The sequence below is a fragment of the Zingiber officinale genome, chromosome 6B, assembly GCF_018446385.1.
Source record: "Zingiber officinale cultivar Zhangliang chromosome 6B, Zo_v1.1, whole genome shotgun sequence".
Taxonomy (NCBI): Eukaryota; Viridiplantae; Streptophyta; class Magnoliopsida; order Zingiberales; family Zingiberaceae; genus Zingiber; species Zingiber officinale.
In genome coordinates, this window is record NC_055996.1 from 117,971,326 (window position 1) to 117,979,524 (window position 8,199).

Below are 8,199 nucleotides of genomic sequence, written 5' to 3' on the forward strand. Positions count from 1 at the left end.
TAGAGGAAAATAAGAGAAAAAATTAGATGGAAGAGAAAGTTGAATGTGAGAGAAATATATGATGAGAGAGAAAGTGTGATGAGAGAAAAAGTGTGATGAGAAAAAATGAGGAGAGAGAGCGTGATAAGACAGATTGAGAAGAGAAAAAGTATGATGAGAGAGAAAGTATCTTGAGAACAAATGAAGAGAGAGAAATTGTGATGAGAGAAAATGAGAGATTGAGGAGAGAAAGTATGATGAGAAAATGTGATGAGAGAGAAAGTGTGATGGAAAAATGAAGACAGGGAAAGTGTGATGAGAGAAAATTTGAAGAGAGAATGTGATGAGAGAAAATGTGGAAAGAGTATGGTAAGAGAGATTGGGGAGAGAGAAAGAATGATGAGAGAGAAAGTTTGATAAAAATTGAAGAGCGAGAAAATGATGTGAGAGAGAGTTCATGATGAGAGAGAATACAGAGAGAAAATGATAGAGAATGTGTGATGAGAGAGAATGAGAAGAGAGAGAGAGAGTCATGGAATAGAATGAAGAGAGAGAAAGTGTGATGAGATAAAATATGGAGAGAGAGAGTATGGTAAGAGATTGAGCAGAGAGAAAGTATGATGAGAGAGAAAGTACGTTGGAAAAAATGATGAGAGAATGAAGAGAGAGAAAATAATGATAGTGTGTGTGATGATAGAGAATATAGAGAGAAAATGATAGATAATGTGTGATGAGAGAGAATGAGGAGAGAGAAAGTATCTTGAGAGAAAATTAGAACAACTTGTTATTTCATTACTTACTATGTTTTTTTTTGCCAGGTTGTATTTATCTTACTATCTTTTTATGCCATGATCTTGCTATGTTTTTAATGTCATGTTGAATTTATCTTACTATCTTTTATGCTATGATCTTGCTATGTTTTAACTTAACTTTAAATTTTGTTGTCATAATCAAATAGGAGGAGATTGTTGGTGCGGTAAGCATCCGACGATCGAACCTAAGTTTTAATAATGACAAAAGGTTCAAAGTTAAGATCATTTGTGATCTAACATGTTTAAATGAGTTTACAGAAAAGTCCTAAGTGTACTTAGGCAAAAGTTCTAACTGCGGTTAGGCAGGTGAAAAACCCTAGGGGGTGGTAACCCTATGTCCTAGGGGTTGGTAACCCTGAGCAGAAAGTCTTGGCGAGTCGAGGGCTTCAGGCAAAAGTCCTAAAGTCAAGTACTCTAGGTGGAAAGTTCTGGTGTCGCGAACCAGGTGAAAGACTGGGCGGGTCGTGGAACGGACGTCCAGTAGAAAGTCCTGGAACCTTGGGCACTAAGCAAAAGTCCAGTTGGTTTGGAAGATCAACTGGCAATAGGTAAACTCTCCTGAGTGGAGTAGGTGAGGGCGCGTTTCCCGGTGAGGGAACAGTAGACGTCGATTTGACCTAGGGTTTCTGATCGGGAATCCGAAGTCAGAACCGGACAGTCCAGAGACTGTCAAATACTTATGTTTGACTTATTTTGATCTACTAAACTCTGTCTTGCAGTACACGGTTTGTATTTTGGACTAACCCATCTTGCTGGGGTGAAAAGAAGCAAAAGACTAGGATGAACAATCCTGAGGTGCCCTCCATGGAGCTTGGAGGCGCCTCGGGTCACTAGTTGATGACCTCCGCGTAGCAGGGCAGAGGACGCCCTCATGAAGCTTGAGGGCACCCTAGACGCTGAGTAGAGGGCACCCTCTATGGAGATGAGGGTGCCCTGGACGCAGGTGGAGGGTGCCCTCCATGCGATTGGAGGCACCCTCAGGTGGATAAGCTGTGAAGTGATAGAGCTCATCCACGCTGCGGATTCAGTGTGGATGAGGGCACCCTCCATGGTATTGGAGGCACCCTCAACAGGCTAAATAAGCCTGTCTCGAGCAGCAGCAAAGGCACAACACAATTTGACAACATTTCTTGCGTGTGCTACTCAAAGAACGATCTAGCGAAGCTGCAACAAATCCCCGACAACCAGAAGCTTCAAGATTACTGTTTTCGTTGTCGGTATAATTTCATTACCATTTAATATTGTAAATCTGAATTGTAACTTTTCGAGTTTATAGTGATTGCCCAAAGTAAACGCTCAACGAGCGTGGACCTTAGAGTAGGAGTCGCCCCAGTCTTCGAACCAAGTAAATCTTGGTATATGTGTTTTTAATTGTTATTTAATTTTTCACTACGTTTTACTCTTAATTTTCTGAAACGTAAGTGAAAGCCACGAGCGTTATTCACTCCCCTCTAGCACTTTCGATCCAACACAGGACTCCAGGATGGCTCAACGGGTAGAAGCTCTCCAAGCCACAGACCCGGTCAGTGGAGGCCTCGCTATTACACTTACTAAAGGTCCCACGCCCATTCCACTTGAGATTGCATCCAGTTCACCCATGACTCTCGGCATGCAGCTGAACTAGGCCTGCCTCCACCCGATATCGTGCATGACGTCGATCTCGTCGCCATCTTCCATCTCAAGCTAGAAAGGAAAAAATCAATTACAAGGATGGATCAAAACATAGGAGCTAGTATTGGATTTGTTTGCCTTTGTCACATCAATTACAACTATTCCAATTAACTAGACATGCAATATCTAAACTCTAAACTTGTTTGAACAAATCATGCAATTTCTAAGGTAAATAACTGTTCCAATTAACTAAAATTGCTAATGTTATTATGAAAATAAAGATTAGTAAATTAACTAGACATGCAACTGTTGTCAACTTATGTGAAATGTTAAACCAATATCACAGCATAAATGAAATAACTGTTGGTGCAATATTCCTGGATCAAAGTTGACCGACCAAGTTGACTAAGCTTAAGTTGGCTCGAGCTTGAGTCTTGATGTTTGAGTTTTGATGTTTGACAATATGTGGAGATTGCAGGTGCAATCATCCGATTGGAGAAATTATTGTTACAATTCTCCTCTGGTCAATGTTTGAACAGTTTGATGTGAAGAAAAGTTAAGTAGGTCAAGGTTGACAAGATATTTGACTGGGAAAGTCCTGGTGATTGAAACCAGGAAGGTGAAAGTCTTGATGAGTGAAGCCGGGCAGTAGGAAATCCCTGGTGAGTTAAGGTAGGTGAAAATCTTAGTGAGTGAAGATAGGTGAAAATCCTGGTGAGTGAAGCCAGGAATATGCAAAGTCCTCGTGAGTGAAACCAGGCAGATGGAAATGTTGGAGCAATCCCAATGGTCCGTGAGACCATGTGTTTTGGTGTTTTGGGCAAAGGGTTTAAGGTAGGTTCACCCTTGTTATTTGATATGTGTACTTGAGTTATGCAGGACTATAGGATACACATGAGACTCAAGTTGGCGACTTCGAGGCATACGTGAAGGATGACATCAAGGGACGAGCCACAGGCTTGGATGCATTCGAGGGTCGAGAGCTAAAGAAAGTATGCTTGAAGGCAAGAGGTCAAGACTGCAAAGAAAAGTCAAGTGAGTCGTGAGGGTACGAGTGCATGAGAGATTGTACTTGGGGAAAAATCCCGATGGGTACTGTAGCAGCCAACGGGTGCTGTAGCAGTCGACTGGTGCACTGTAGTAGTCGACTGGTAGAGAGTCGTTGGAGTACCATTAGGCTGGCACCAGTCGACTGGCACAAGGACCAGTCGACTGGTAATAGGCAAATCAGCTTGCTGATTTCTTTCAAGCTCTATAAGAAGGAACTTGGGATGGTCGGCCAAGGTGACGAAATTAGACTTAGTTAAAGCCTAATTAGTAGTCATCTAGTGCTCTAGCAATCCAAGTGTTCTTGATCGAGTTGTGGCGAGGTTTCTCCACCGTCAAGGAGGATTGTGTTACCCGGAGTTTCCGGGGACTAATCCACCGAAGGATTGAGGGATCGTCCATCTTACGGACAACCGTGGAGTAGGAGCAAGTTATTTCCGAACCACGTAAACGAACGTGTTAGCGGTTTGCGTTTCCTTTCTTAGTCTCAGTCTTTCTACTTGTTTGTTTGTATTTCCGCTTGCACACTAACATTGTAGAAAGAAGCGAGTATTTGGGGGTGCCATCTATCCAACCCCCCTTCAAGCCGGCCACCGATCCTCCTACAAGAAAGTCCTAGTGAGTGAAGCCAAACATATGGAAAGTCCTGGTGAGTGAAGCCAGACAGAAGGAAAGTCATGATGAGTGAAACCAGACAGAGTGAAAGTCATAGTGAGTGAAGTCAGACAGATAGAAAGTCCTGGTGAGTGAAGCCAGACAGATGGAAATACCTAGTGAGTGAAGTTAAGTACAAGAAAATCCAGATGGGTCAAGGGTGACCAGACATCTGGTGGAAGGAAGTCCAAGTGGGTCATGGAGGACCGGACACTTGGCACGAGACAGTAAGTCCAAGTGGGTCAAGGTTGACCGAACACTTTGCACGAGGAGAAAAGTCCAAATGGGTCAAAGGATTGACCGGACACTTAAGAAGTCCCAACAAATCAAGGTTGATCGAATGCTAGGCACGAGGAGTCCCAACAGGTCATGATTGACCAGATGTTGGATTTGGGAGCGCTAGACTTGACTCGAACAAGTTAGGGTTGGTTAATTTGATCAAGTTATCAAATTGGATCAAGCTCAATTGATCAGTTGATCGATTAGGCATAGTGTTGCGACAAACAACAACCCAATAGATCAGTCGATCAATTGAGAGCCTTTGCAAGAGCACAGAGAGCAGCCCAATCGATTGGCTGATCTATTGGGCACCGCTAATCGATCGCTCGATCGATTGGAGCTGAGATTATCGTGAGGAAGTAAGTGCACAAAAGCGCGCTAAATCGATCGATTGATCGATTCAAGCCTCCCCAATCGATCAGCCGATCGATTGGGATATGATCGTTGCGCAGGATGCAGATTTTGGACAGTTGAGATCGTTGGGATCTAACGTGGCAAGCCCAATCGATTGGGAGCCCTAGAAGCGCCAAGTATAAAGCCGTTTCATGCTTTCTTCTTAGCAAGGGTTCTCCCGATCTTCACACGACTTCTCCGACTACTCTCCAATAGTTCTTGGAAGCTCTTGGAGACAAGTGTTGTTGCACTTCCAAGGTTCAAGAGACATTTGAAAGATCGAAAAGAATTTAGATATCTCCATAATGGTATGATATTGACCACTTTAGGCCTAAGCCCTTATGATTTTGCTCTTGAGCTCTACCCAAAAGACCTCATATTAATGAAGATATCTTTTTCTTATAAACCCATGATTTTTTCCATGTGTTTTCAATGTGGGACTATGTTTGCAACCTTGCAACCCCAACAATCTCTCCCTCAAACAAAGGACCACAGGGTCCTCCTCAAGCATCGGGTTACTCTTGACCTGCTCAGGGCCTCCCCTTAAGCATCGGGTCACCTTGACCTGCTTAGGGCCTCTTTTACTTTGTTCAAGATTTCACCCACATGGTTCGATCTTGGATCATGGTTATAGGTTGTGCTTCTTCCAGCAGTTAGTTCGGTGAAGAGCAATCTCGCTCTGATACCAATGGAAGGATTGAAAAGAATTTAGATATCTCCACAATGGTATGATATTATCCACTTTGGGCCTAAGCCCTCATGGTTTTGCTCTTGAGCTCTACCCAAATGACCTCATGCCAATGAAGATATCTTTTTCTTATAAACCCGTGATCATTCTCATGTGTTTTCAATGTGAGACTATGTTTGCAACCTTGCAACCCCAATAACATCTACAAGCAACAAGAGAGCAAGGAAAAGGTTTTTCATTTGTATTCTTTGTATTTTTCTTCTTAAGTTGAGTTGTATGCTTGTGTGGGTGTTATAAGAGATTTCTCCAGCTCCGGTAGTACCGAGAAGGAGTTGTTTTTTATAGTGGAGAGTGCTCGTGTGTGTGGATCGTTGGATTAGTCACCTTATCTTGAGGTGGATACCAAGTAAATCCTTTGTGTTAGCATTGTAAGTATGTTTCATATTTCATTCCGCTGCATATCATCATCACAAAGTAAGACAACGAGCACGACTAGTTATTCCCCCCCCCCCCCCCCCCCCAGCTACAAATCGACCTTATCAATAACCAGGTTGAGAACCTTCCTAAGGTAACATTAGTATTATTTCTTTGATCACTAACTAGTTCAAGAAGGTAAATGAAAATGACACATAATTAAGAAACATACCAATAATTCCACACTAGCAAGTGTTCTACAACCAGATGATGATTATTAATATGTTATTATCAAAACATAACAATGATCACTAACTAGTTCAAGTTATTCCCTCTATTTGTCCTTGCCATCGACATTAATCCTCTCCTCATTAACTATTTCTTTTTGTTTCTTATCTTCTACACCTAATTCAACTAATGTCTACCAGTAAATGCCCTAATACAAAATATCAAAACTCAACAGAAATAGGGAGCTTTTACCCGCAAAAACCCTAAAAAAAATCACCACACGACAAAAAGATATGAGCTTTTACCGGAGAAGGAGTATGTCGGTTGAGAGGGAGGCAACGGAGATGAACTGAGCCGCGGCGAGGAACTGCGATCAGAAAGGCAATGAGGGAAGGAGGTCATGATGTTGAGGAACTGAGCCAGAGCAAGGAACTGTGGCGAGAGAGGCAACGAGAGAAGGAGGCCACGACAAGAGGGAGGTGCGATGATTCGGAGAGCTCCTCTCGCGACTAGGGATTTTTGGGAGAGGGGAGAGGTGTGGCGTTTTTGACATGTCACGAGTTAATATTTTTTTCTCTCACGTGTTCCACGTTAACCTCCAACTCATCAACACTGCACCTAGACCTGATCACGATTAGGAATCGACGATTTGACGGTTCGGAACCACTAGTTCGACGGTTCTAGGCAGGTCGACCCTTAACCTTAACCGCCCAAGATAGTTACGGTTCATAGTTCGGAACCGTCGGTTCACGGTTTGCCACGGTTCGCCATGGTTCAAGATTATTATGTTAAAAAAATTAAAAATTAAACATTAAAAATTACAAATTAAAATTTATTGGAAAAAGGGTTTGCACTTATTTAAGTTGCTTATGTATCCCCGTAGGGGAATCAAAGCCCACATAGTTTTTTTACATTTTTATTCTTTTACATTGTCACTCACTTCCATTTCTTGTTCCTGTCGTATTTGTTCCTTCAGTATCAAAATCTTCAACTTCGTCATCTAAAAGCTGCATTCCTTGGATTCTTTTCTCCACTCTGGTCCAATCGTCCAGTAATGCTTGGTCTTCCAATGAGTCGGTAGACAAAGTTGATCGTCGTTCATCTAATATGTTGTCACCGACACTGAACATCTGTTCCACAACAACAGTTGACACTGGACAATCTAAAATTTCTTTAGCGATCACGGAGAGGACGGGAAAGTTTTAAGCCTTTTGTGACCACCACTTTAAGTTATAGAAATTTTCACTATCTGCTTTATTAAAATGAAAAGAAGTTGTAAAATAATTCTCAAGTTCCTGTGTGAGACTTGAGAATTCTCGTGGACGTTTTGTCCGTTCTTTTAATAAAAGTTATTCTTTTATAAGTTTTAAATTACTACTAGTAGTTTGTTGTATTTTAGAAATATTAATTTGTGTTCCATATTTTGCATAATATTTATTATAAATATCATATAAATAAATTCTAACATTATATATAATATTAACTAAATCAGGAGAAAAAGAATCTTTAATTGGAATTAAAACGTCATAATATAAAGTTAACATTTCTTGTAAAACTTCTAATTTAAATCTGGGATCTAAAGCAAATGCAATTAAATAAATTTCAGAAATAAAATACTTTTTTTTCCTATTTAGTTTTCATAGCTAAGATGCAAGGAGATAAAGATTCATTATTAATATGTTTATTTAAAACTAATATTATATTAGAAAATTTTTCTAAAACTAATTGAGCAGTGGAATAATAAACACTGGAAAATTATTCGGTTGCATCATTAAATACTTTTAAAATTTCACAAATACTACTACAAATATTTCATTGTTGTGAAAATAAATATATATTAGTATTAGTATTTTGTGCAACAAATGAATATAATAATTCTTTATATTCAAATAAATCTTGTAATAATTGGTATGTTGAATTACAACGTGTTGATACATCACATGGAAATTTTTTAGGTCTCATTGCATTAGTTTTACAAAACCTACCCCATTATTTCATTATAAATGGATGAGACCATAAATAAGAAATTGCAATTCTAATTGGTTTAATATATAACTTTTTAAAATTTTTAATCCATCTTGAACATATAAATTT